Below are 13,176 nucleotides of genomic sequence, written 5' to 3' on the forward strand. Positions count from 1 at the left end.
AGCAAAGTCTGACATTCTTACGTTGTTTAAGAAGTAGTAATTTAGGATTGTACTTTCAGGAAGGATATAAAATGTAATTTTGGCAGGTTTAATGGTGTAAAGTTAGAATATGGCATTTTGGGTTTATAGCATGAACAAATCCATTTACCTTGTGGTTAGTTGACTGTGAGGAAAACTTGCAAATATGTGTCCATGTTACACTCATCTACCACGTATGAGCAAATACTTTTGGATTGCAAACCCAAGGAAAGAAAGTGGTAAAAAGGCCTCATGAATTTCAGTTTACTTGTAACATAAATGTGGCAGAGGCACATTTGTAATTTGGGGAATTGGAACATAAGTGGCTACATCTAATTGAATGACCATCAAAAATGGGTTTATTTGGGAAACATCCCCTCTACTTTTTGGTTTAACCTGATTGACTCACATTTTAAAGCATTTTTGTCCAGAAGAGTAATGAAATCTAATAACTGTATTTTAAGTCAACAGCCTTGAATTAGTCAATAGTTTTTCTCCTTTTCTAAGACACCGGATTCTTGCTCTCAGGTCACACAAGGAGGTACACTTCTTAGCTCCGTATTTCCTTTGGAAATGTTCTGATCAAAAGATGAGAAAGAAAAAAAAAAAGAAAGAAAGTTCATGGACCCCATAAGTCCTGTTCAGTTTAAACAGTGAAATTATGGTTAGCATATTTTATTCTGTGTTTAGTACAAGTTTAAAGTAACCTTCAAATGGTGATTTGGTGATGTCCCAATAGACAGCAATGCCCAGTGCTCAGAAAGCTGACTATCCACTTTGTTTTCTATAAGAGAACCTTTGCTACTCAGGTTTACTATCTTTTCAGAAAACTGTCAAATAAACTTAGCTTATTCTTTCATTGAGTGTATTGAGTGCCCCTCCAGTGTCTTCTAGGTCTCTGAATTTTTGGAGCTTAAAGTCTGGTAGGGAAGACATATAATATACAGGTAAACACAATGAAGAATTCAGGGAAGTCTATGAAAGCAGTAAAAGCAGAGTATAGGGATGGAGAATGAGGGGTGAGGAGAAGGACAACTTAGATAGGGAGGGGAGGAAGGTCTCTCAGCTGAAAACAAGGGGGAGAAGTTAGCATGATTGTTAACTGCTGGTTCCACAGTGCCTATTACAGAGCTCAACACATAGTAGGACCACAATAAATATGTGTAGAATAAATGAATGGACGGATGTGTGAGTAAAAAGCACTTGGAGATAAAGGACCATCCTGGGGAGCATCATGGTAGGGAGTTTGGATTTTACATAGCATGGGAAGTCATTTGAAGGTTTTAAGATGTCAGTAATCTGAATTTCAGTTTAAACGTTTGCCTAACATTACCTGAAATAGCCAAAATAATCTTGAAAAAGAAGAACAAAGGTGGAGGCGTCACACTTCTTGACTTCAAAACTCATTATAAAGCTACAGTAAACAAAACAGTATGGCATTGGCATAAAGACAGACACGTAGACCAACGCAATAGACAGAAAGTCCAGAAATAAACCTTTGCATATGTGGTCAAAGGATTTCTAGTAAGTGTGTCAAGACTGTTCAAAGCAGGAAAGGAGAGTCTTTTCAACAAATGGTGTTCGAAAATCTAACTAGTCACATGCAAAAGAATGAAGTTGGAACCCTACATTATATCATCTATAAAAATTAACTCAAAATGAAACAAAGACCTAAATGTTAGTCCTAAAACTATACAATTCTTAGATGAAAACACAGGGGGAAAGCTTCATTGGCTTTGGCAATGATTTCTTGATGTAACACCAAACATACAGGTAATAAAAGCAAAAATAGATAAATTGGACTACATCAAAAATTAAAAGTTCTGAGTATCAAAGGATACAATAAACAGGTAAAAAAAAAAAAAACCCTACAGAATGGGAGAAAATATTTGAAAATCATATATCTGATATGGGGTTAATATCCAGAATATATAAAGAACACCTACAGCTCAACAACAATAAAACACCCAATTAAAACCATGGGCAAAACACCTGAATAAACATTCCAGAGAAGATGGCCAATAAGCACATGCAAAGAGGCTGGACATCAGTAGTCATTAGGGAAATGAAAATGAAAGCAATGAAATATTACTTCATACCCATTAGGATAGTTATTATCAACCCTCACCCCCACCGCCAAATAACAACTGTTGGAAAGGATATAGAGAAATTGAAATCCTTATGCACTGTTGGTAAGAATGTAAAATGTTAAAACGTTTATAGAGACCAGTATGTGGTTCCTCAAAAAATTAAATATAAAGCCACCATATGATTGAGCAATTCCACTTCTGGTATTTATCCAAAAGAATTGAAAGCAAGGTCTGGAAAGGATATTTGCACACCCGTATTCAGACAGTATTCACAATAGCCAAGAAGGAAGCAACCTGAGTATCCACTGATAGATGAACAGATAAAATGTGGTGTACACATACAAGGGGATATCATTCCACCTTAAAAAGGAAGGCAATTCTGACATACTTAAAGCTGATGAACCTTAATGCCATGCTAAGTAAAATAAGACAGTCACCATAAAACAAATACTGTGTGATTCCATTTCTGTCAGGTCCCTCGAGTAGACAAGTTCATAGAGACAGAAAGCAGAATGGTGGTGGCCAGGGGCTGGGAGAGTTGTTGTTTAATGGGTGGGTACAGAGTTTCAGTTTTGCAAGATGAAAAAGTTCTGGAGATTGGCTGCACAAAAATATGAATTCTCTTAACACTACTGAACTGGACCCTTAAAAATGGTTAAGATGGACAATTTTACGTTGAGTGTATTTTGCCACAATATTTTTTAAAACATTGGCTAGTATTAAAGCCCATAGGCAGAACACACATAGGCAAGTTCCTCCCTCCCCGGGGCCCAGGGCCAGGAGCCTCGTCCTCGGAGTGAAGGGTTTGCCAGGGGACCAGCTGTTCCCATCAGACCGCCCTTGTGTCTGTAGCTGTGCTCACCCTCCTCATGGCGGAAACTCCTGGGAGCAGCTGCTCTGCCCCCTTGAGCTGCCCCTCATGGACGTTTGTTTCTTCCTCAGATGGGAAGGGCAGCGAGATTCGTGTCCCGGGACTGATAGCTTCTGAGATCAAGAGCTTAAAAAGACGTAGGTGAAGACTCATGTGCCCAGTCTTTGAGATTATCACCCCGTCCCCCCCAGAAGCTCACCAGTGGTTTAGTGGCAGTGGCACTGTTTCGGCCTGGGCTGGGGGCATTCCGATTGAATAGACTTCTCTGGGACTCACAGACAGCACTGGCTGGTGACTGGCAGAAGCATCTACTATAACAATTCCTGTTGGGTTTCTTTCCAGTTATTATACAGTAGGACGCTGTTCATTTTAATTAGAAATATGAATATGTGTAGACAAAGGATTTAGAAAATTTTCTTGGGTCAGGTTTACTCTGGCTTGGGATACACAATGCTTAAATTGACTGAGCGTGACCAGCTGTCAGTTACCGAGATGACCCAAATATTACTACCCTTGGCACCGATTGCATTGCTTTCTGTCCCCTCTTCCTTAGACTCTCAGCTTTGTATCAGCGTATGTTGGCACAGACCTGCTGTTCCAAACTGTGCGAACACACACTGGGGAGGGGTTGGGGGGAAAGAAACAGAGGGGCAGAGAGGAGAGGAAGAGAGAGAAGATGTGGGGAACGTAGAGAAACGGGAAGTATATTCCATGAGCCTCTAAATCCTCAGGTGTTGGTGGTCATCATTGTCACAGGGGGGCTTTTCGCCACACACCCCCTGGGCCTACCTCTCAGGTTCTGAGGCAGATCTGAAGTGGGGCCTAAGAATTTGCATTTCTGTCCCGTTCCCCAGCAGTGCAGGCACTGCTAGTCCAGCACCCCAATTTTGAGGACGACCGCTCTAAACTAGTGAGTCTTAATCACAGCTGGACAGTGGAGTCATCGGAGGAGCTTTGAAAACTCCTACTGTCCAGGCCACACCCAAGACCCATGAAATCCGATTCCCAGAAATCCGAAGACAGCCTAGCCAATAGCATTTTTCAAAGGTTTTCAGGGGAGCAGCCAAGGTTGAGTTCACCGCTCTTGGCTCTTGCAACTCAAATTGAGCTGGGCCAACCAGCAGCAGCAGTAGCAGCAGCAGCAGCGGCTCCTGGGAGCAAGTCAGAAATGTAGGCGCTCAGGCCCCGCCCCCTCCCCTCCCCCCGCTGCTGAGTCAGCATCCGCCACCAACAAGCAAACTTCTCCAATTTTTATGTGCGTGGGACTCCTGCAGAGAGACCAGGCACTTAAGCTCAGCCAAGAGAGATGTTGTGCCCTCTACAGGACCTGCTCCAGGTAGCTGCAGAAACACTAGACAGAGCGTTAAAGGGAGCAAGCTCAGTTCAGACAGTAGAAAATACTAGGGATGGAACCCTCTGATCAACACTGATCTTTAATACATCCAAACGCAGCTTTACAATGAGTCTTTCATTAAAATCAAATTGAGCAGAAATAGGTTAAACACTTTTAATCTTTATTAGGTGTGTTCGTTAGTGTGTGAAAACACTTTGACATTGCATGTACTTAAAATACCAATAGTGACAAGGATATCCCTGGCTTTACCCAGGGAAGCCCTGCTGCGGGATTCCATCCGTGTGGCCCTTCATTTGATTGTTTTACGGTCAGCGGCCTCCCGGGCTCACCACCACCTCATCATCAAAGTGGGTTTGGTCACCCATTTTTCAGATGCTGTTTCGTAAATTTAAAGGGTAGTCCTTTAAAAGTGCCAGATATGAAATTATGATGTTACCAAAGAAAATAAAAGCAGCTCGCCTGCTGGAAAACTAGGAGGAGAGGCAGAGAACATAGCAAAGGACAGTGATTAAGCACAGCGGCTCTGGAGCCCGCTTGTGTGGGTTGGAATCCTGACTCCGCCACTTACTCTGTGTGTTATTGCAAGGAAACTGACCTCTCCGCAACTCGTTTCCTTCATCTATAAAATAGGGATGATGATGGTGATAGTCCCTACCTTGCAGGTTGCTGAGAGAATAAAATGAGTTAGTGTTTGTCAAGCTCTGGGGTCTGGTCTATTACATCATAGTTGCTATATGATGATTTTAAATACACATTGTTATATTGTTTTGCATAGTTCATCCCCAGGAAAACCCTGAAAGATATCTCAAGTTATAGAAAAATATCCTCTGTGTCTGTGGGACTAAGTAATTTTGAATATCTCTATTCACGGTACATCTCATGGAGAATCTTTGGGCTCTGTCTGATGCTGGGTCTGAGTCAGTATGGTGAATGAATTCCTCTCAGTGCGATGAGATGTGAGTCTCGATTTTATAGCCAAGTAATGGGAAGTAAGTAAATACATCATTTAGAGCAGAAATGATAAAAAGGACATAAATTAACAAAGAGGAAGGAGTGTTTTCAAAAGATGATAAAACAGTAATAGTCAATAAGAATCTTAGAAAACCCTCTTCCCTGAAGAAAAGAGTTGGATATAATGAATTCAGAAGAAAAGGCCTTTGTAGACCGTTCAAACCTGAGGATTCATATTAGCATGTGATTAGGAAGTTATTCTTAAAAAGGCTCTCAACTGTGAAAAACTGAACTTTCCCCACTGTCCAGTTGTGATTAGGTAGAAGAAGACGCCCCCAGCAGCCCTACCCAGAGGGCTTCCCTGGTCATGAGCTTCTGTCTCTTGGGGCATGTGGGTCCATCCAGCCACAGAATGCAAACATGCTAACACACACACACACACACACACACACACACACACACACACACACACACACACACTCCAGGCTGCTTTCCCCAACCCCAGAGCCTCCATCAAACCACCATGAGCTACACACAGGGATCACATCACATTACCCCAAATCACACATTTCAGATTGTAAAGACAGTCTGGCAAACACCCTCCCGCCTGCCAGCTGAGAAATTTCTCCCTCCTGCTTTGTAAGAAAATGCCTCATGGATCAATCTCCTCTTAGCTACCTTTAAATGGTGAAGTGCCCCATCCTTGCCTCTCTTCTTTGTCAGCACCCTCTCCCTTAAAGAGCTCATGCTGCCCCACAGCTGTTGTACCTCCGTGTAGCTCTAACCTCCTGACCTCCAGGCTCATCACACACACGTGTCTGTACTTCCTCTAGTATATCTCACAGACACTTCAATTCCATCATGTCCAAAAATTGAACTGATCTTCCTTGCAAATGTCAGTTGATAGCAACTTCAACCTTCCAGTTTTCCAGGACAAAAACATTGGAGCCATTCCCAAGTCTTCTCTGTCACATCCCACAGTTAATCCACGAGGAAATCCTGAGTCTGAAATTTTCCGGCATTTGACCACTTCCCAGCACCTCTATTGCTACTGTTTTGGTCTGTGCTGAACTTGGATTAGTACAACAGCCTCCTGAACTTCTGAAAACATTCATCAAATCATATCACTCCTCTGCTCATAATCCTGCATGGCTCCACATTTTACTGAATAAATATTAAAGTTTTTGCAGGCTTCCATAGTCTGGTCAGCCCCTTGTTACCTGTGTGATGGCGTCTCCTCTGGCTCGCTCCCTCCCATATGGGTCTCTTTAGACGTGGTCCCCATTAGGGCCTTTCTGCTGGCAGTTCTGGCCACCTGGCGCACTCTTGACTCAGGTAACCCCATGGATTACTCCCTCACTCCTTAAATCTTTCCTCAGAAATCATCTTCTCAATGAGGCCTACCCTGACCACTGTATTTAAAACTGTAGCCCTCCCTCTATATTCTCAGCCTCCGTTACCCTGCATTGCTTTTTGTTTCCCTTAGCACTTTTAATCTTCCACTGTACTAAATAATGTATTCTTTTATTATCTGTCTCCCTTGCCAGAACTTCTGTGTCATCAGGTCATGGAAATTTGACATACTGTATTCATATGGAGGGTACTCAGTAAATATTTGTTGGAGGAATGAATTGCTGGTTGGCTTGGCTCTGACTTTAGTTTTCAGCAGTCCCACTGGGGCAGGGAGTTCCAACAACCTGGGCAGGTCATCAGAAGGGTGTATCACATTTAAACGTGATGTCTTCTAGGAAGGAGTACTAGGTGATGTCCAGGTGTGTGCCTCGTCCCGGCTAGCTCCAACCTCCTGGCCTCCAAAGACCATTTGTCCCGTCGGGCACCTGCGGTACTGATGCTGTTCCACCTCATGTTAGTCAGCTTGGGCTCTGGCACCTTCGTTGTCCAATCCAACGTGAATGTATACAATCATCAGAGACACCAGCTATCCTTGTATGCCATGGCCAGTCCCTGGTCCAGTGCTGGGCTGCAACCAGTAGTGTTGGTAGGCTTGGGGTCCTTAATTTTATATATTGTATAATTGTACATCCTTCTCATTGCCTTGGAACCAAAACAGAGGGCAAGTTATTATACCAGACACAATCAAACCCGATAGCCTAGTTTCTTGCGGGGCTGCCCTGTTGCTTCACCCCACCTTCAGAACCATAGGGTCCATATCCCTACACAACATATTTGCCTGAGGAAGCTATAGATTCATTTCATCACGAATAGTCACGATGAACCCTACAGATTACTGAGGAGGCCATCACTCCCTGCCACCTCTGAACTGTTGATTATCATCTCACCTTTCTCTGTCTCAATGAACTCTGAGTCTTTCCTTAAAAATAATTACAGGAAATCAAAGGAAATCATCAGATATATCAGACTGAACAGTGAATATAGACTAAGTATAAAAACATATGCCTATGGGAAACTTAACACTCTTTTTAGATCTTTACATCATTAATTTTTTTTTATTTCACTATACCTGTAATGATTTAAAGTGTTACTTTTTTCTCAATGAAAGAATGATAATAAATCATGTTTAAGTAGTAAAATGATTGTTGGCCTTGAGGTCTTTCAAGGGAGGCTACCAGTTTCTTGGGAGGGAAAAGCGAACAAGTAATTATAGGAGTGAAATTACTTTTGAGAACCCGCACTGTGCCAGCAACTTGAACATACTTTTCCAAACTTGCTAGGTCCTTGCAGGCACCACGAACATTAGACGGCGTATCTGTTTTACAGATAAGAAAATGAGGGCTCAGCGGGCTGAGGTAACTTGCCGAAGGTCACACAATTGGTAGAGTCGTTCTCTAGAACAGTGCCTGGGATGTAGCAAAGGCTCAGTGCATATCAGTTTCTCATATCCTTCTCTCTTAAGCTGATTCTGATGGCACATGAAGTCATGAAGGCAGCACCTGCTAAGAGTGATGTCAGACAAAGGAGTGCAGTATTGTAATTATAATAGCAAATGTTTATATAGTACCTACTATTTGTCTGGTACTTTTATGCCACTTATGCATATTCACTTAATCATTCCAACATTCCTATGAAACATAGTCTGTTGTTGGCCCATTTAACAGACTTGCAAGGATTTCGCATACCGTGTTTCCCTAAAAATAAGACCTCACCAGATCCTCAGCTCTAATGTGTCTTTTGGAGCAAAAATTAATGTAAGACCCGGTATTATTATATTATATTATATTAACCCAGTATTATACTTTGTTATATTATATTATATTATGTTCTTTATATTATATTATCATATTATATAAGACCCAGTATTATATTACATTGTATTATATTATATCATATCGTATTGTATCATATATCATATCATATCATATTATAGTATATTACATTACATTATGTTATATTACATAAGACCCGGTCGTATATTAAAATAAGACTGAGTTTTATGTTAATTTTTGCTCCAAAAGACACAGTAGAACTGATAGTCCGGCGAGGTCTTATTTTTAGGGAAACACAATATATGGCCAGTGAGAGAGAGAAGTGGGACTTGAACTTGTGCAGTCTCTCTTCAGAGTCCAAGCCCTTAACCACTATGCTATAGCGTCCATGTGTGCATACTCCACATGCGACGACTGCTGTGAATTGCCATGATTTTGTGGCTCTATCTTACATTGCATTGGTGTGACTCCACAATCTGAGATTTTCCTTTATCCTATTACAATGACTGAATCAGAGATATCATGACACGAGCCAAGTGGCAGAGACGCCTTCAACATACCCATGGGCAGTGTGCTAAAGCTAGGGGGACCAACTTATGACCCCATCATCCTTTAGCTCCTGGCATAGTTCTTGAAACATGCACAAAAAAGGAAAAATTGACATTGCAATTTGTTGAATTGCAGATTGTGCTCAATAAACACCATGCCCTTTGAGAACCTGAAATCATTACACAGTGATAGACACGTGAGGATTCTTTTATGAGCTGGCAATAGGCAAAAATCTATTTCATAGCAGAAATCTGATTTGGAATTCATTTCTGCCTTTGGGCAATGACACTGTTAGTTTCGTCTGCTAGGCATGGCCAGACCACCATTATCTCCACCTTCTCTGTAGATCTGTGAATAAAGCTCTTTCTAATGAGGCCCCTTTTGTGCAACAATAGAATGTTTCTGAGAAGGATGTTAGAGCCACAGACTTTCTTTTAATAGTAGTATCTTGTGTTGTTTACTTTTAAAATCATTTCTTGTACAAGAAAGAACTGTATCCTAGAAGATCTGCCCCAGAGAGCTCATGAACAGGAACCATGGTTTACAACACGACTTTCTGGAAAGCAGATGGGATTTTAATGTGAACCCAGAAAGGGGTCAGACCACACTGACATATAGTTTCTGGTTTCTAATCTTACCTCCACTGCCATTGTGGACTGCGTTACACAATCCTCTGACCCAAGGACCCACTATGTGAGTGTTTTATCAGCTCATAGTGTGGTCTCTGCACAGTATGGCTCCCACCAAGGGCTTAGGGACTAGTGGGCAGCCAGACCTCAGGCTCTGGGCACCTACACCCAGACCCTGAGCTCTACTCTGAAATAGAATTGTTATATCACTGTGGGCCAATCAAATTACTTGTCCAAGTTCCATCCTAGATACTGTACCAGTATGGTAATTCCCAGACGATTGATCTATGATGTCAGGTAGGCTGAATAATATGATAATGTTAATTAACTGAAAACTGTATTTCCATCATGTTTCTCTCTCTCTCTCTCTCTCTCTCTCTCTCTCTCTCTCTCTCTCTCTCTCTCTCTGTATTTTCCTTTTGCCAGTACAGGAGGAAATTGGGAAGAGGTATTAATTTGCTTTTTTTTCTTCTCGTTTAGCAGAGCATAAGCTAAGAAGAAAATTTCTTAGGAACTGATGCCTCTCACCTACTCAATTGTTTAATCCAAAATTTAACCAGGAGTCTTTTATGTGTCCTCTCTTTCACTCATCATCAGTGTCCAATCCATCAGTAAGTCTTGTCTTCTCTAGCTCCAAAACATTTCTTGAATTTGACCCTTTTCATCATATCTGCTGCTAAGACCCGTATCCAAGGCATGATCATACCTCATCTGGACTCATGCAACATTCCCCTACCTGGTTTCTTGCTCCCCTTCTTGACTCTATACTCCACATAGCAACCTGAGTGGTCTCTCTAAAGTCATAGTATAATACTTGTTTGCTTAAAGCTTTTGCCTTTGCAACCAGATTAAAATCTAGACTCTTCACCACGGCCTGCAAATGCCTGCTGCCGACCTCTCTCTTCACCTTCTCTCTCTCCATTCACCTACCTCATTTACAATGCTCATGGCACAGTAGACTTGGTCTTGCTTCAAGGCTTTTGCTTTGACATTCGCTGTACTTGGAAGGTTCTCCAAGAAATTCACATCACTACCTCTTCTTTATTCAGGCCTCACTCAGATGTCACTTTCTTAAGGAGACAGTTACTTTCATGACAATTTGCACACTCAGTTGGATGCTTCACCCCTCCCATACATCCCGAATGTAAACTCCGTGAGTGCAGGAAGTGCTGGTGCTATTGACGACTTCGTCTGCTGTGTATAGCTCCATGTCTTGCACTTGGGATATCCTGAGTAAATGAATGAATGAACTTGTGGATGGATCCCAGCTGGTTTGGATATTTATCACTGGTGAAGTTCTCGAGCATGCTCTGCAATAGGCACTTAACTTTAAAAATGCCTTGCACTGCAGCTGCATGGTAATAATAAAATCACACTGTTTTTTAGTTCGTTTTATTATTTTAAAAATTTCTACACACATTTCATTCCCTTATTTTCTGTATGTGGGATAAATCATTCCCACTGCCCTGCTTTTGGTACAGTTCTGGAAAAGAGATAGGACTCCTCATACCATGGAGGGTAGAAGACAGAATCAGCTCACCCAGGAGACATAAAATGTTCAGATTAGATGGAGGCAAAAAGTAGGACCACTAAAACCTACAGAGATAAATCACTCCTAGAATATAAGCAATTAGGGGTAGGAATTGTACAGAGCATTTTGGAAGAAGCATCTGTATCAGGCAGGATGGGTTAAGTTATGCTGCAGTAACAAGCAATACAAAAATCTCAGCGGCTTAACACAACAAAAGTATTTATGCACCCATGGTACATGTTCAGTGTGAGATGGTAAGAGCCTTCTGCTCCTTGCAGTTACTCTGGGACCCTGGTTCTACTTCAACATGTGAGTTTGTGTTTGTTGAGGCAGGAAAAGAGACCATGGTGAAGAATTCTCTAGCTCCTAAAGACTCTGCTTGAAAATGACACTCATCACTTTTTTTACTCATATTTTAATGACCAAAGGAAGTTACGTGGCCACACCTAACTTCAAGAAGTCAGGGAAGCATAATCCTATCATCGGACTGTAAGGAGAACTGATACTAATTGGGGAACTATTTGGTGAGATGGGGAAATATTTGGTTGATACTATTTGGTGAGATGATGATCTCACCATCCTAGCAATACAATTGATTAAAAAGCTGTACTTAAGGAATTTTGAGTAATTGCAAGTATACAAATATGTATAGTGGATGTATATAGTAGATAGGTCATACTGATATGGGCTAACAGCAAATGAAACATGGTGCTATGGAAAGAGAACAATAGAATTGTGCATTAAAAAAAGAAAAAATATGGATTGAATCAGATCAGAAACTATTCTTATCAGCCACCTCAAGTGGGGTTTTGTGAGAGATTTAATCTTGAATATTCTATGCATCTACAATGGTACTAGCTATGTACCCTTAGGAGAATTGAAAAAAAGCAGTCTCTCAGATAATTTTCTGTAGCGCTTAATTCTGTCATGGAAACTTGGTTGGAGCAAACCCATTTGTCATAACTATGTGTTTTCACCAAATCCTTAAGGTAAGAGGGCCTGGTAACTAATATTACCATCCCATTGAATGTGATTTGAAGTTACATTTGCGTGACGATGCTAAAGTTCCCTAAAGTGAACTGTACATAACTTTCTACCCATTGTATGGATCCAGTTGTCTTTCATTATATCCAGCTTTTCATATACTATCTATTGCTATAAACTGTCCATCTTACTTTCTAAATTTCACTCAAATTTATCAATTCTTCTGTTTCTTTCTAAGCTACCTCTAAATCTCATCTTAGTTTTAACAATAGCCATCTAACTAGTTTCCGCTCATACAATCTTGTATCCCTCCACACCAGTTTATATTTTGCAGCCAAAGTGCTTTTCAAAATTGTTTCATGACACATACACATAGCTGAAAATGTCTTCAGTGACTTTCCATTGAAGATCAAGATCCTTAACTGGGTCTAAAAGACTCAAATTGTCTGGCTCCTAACCTCGCCAGCCTCACCTTGCATGACTCTCTCTCACTCCTTATGCTTCTGGAATAATGCCTCTTGCCCTATTTTGATCAGAATAACATTGTATTTGGTTAAAAAAAATCAAACAATTCTGAAAAGCTTATAAAATAAAAACAACATTCCTCCCCACCCAAGAAGTAACTTAACTTCCAATGGTACTTGTGGTCATATTTATAAATAATATGCTTATACTACTATTTCTTAATTTATCCATTTTAAACATTATTAATTTCTTTCCTGTTATAGTAGATGAGTATTTGACAATTCCTCTATGCTTCCTCATTTCCTCTGATCCTTCAAATACTGTTAATTGCTGTTTTTAGTTAAACTATCAATTGAGGTTTATTATATGATGATTATGAAAATAAAACCCACTGTAGAACCAAGTTTTGTATTATGATTAAGTTTTTTGTACAGATTTTTTTTTCTAGTATCTATAGTTGCTTCATTAAAAGTTTTTCTATTCATATTTTTACTTTTCTCATAAACTCCACCATAATGAGTTTTAATTTATCCTGGAGACTTTCTCCCT

Source organism: Rhinolophus sinicus, chromosome 16 (genome assembly GCF_057876585.1).
Source record: "Rhinolophus sinicus isolate RSI-liver-muscle chromosome 16, RSI-T2T, whole genome shotgun sequence".
Taxonomy (NCBI): domain Eukaryota; kingdom Metazoa; phylum Chordata; class Mammalia; order Chiroptera; family Rhinolophidae; genus Rhinolophus; species Rhinolophus sinicus.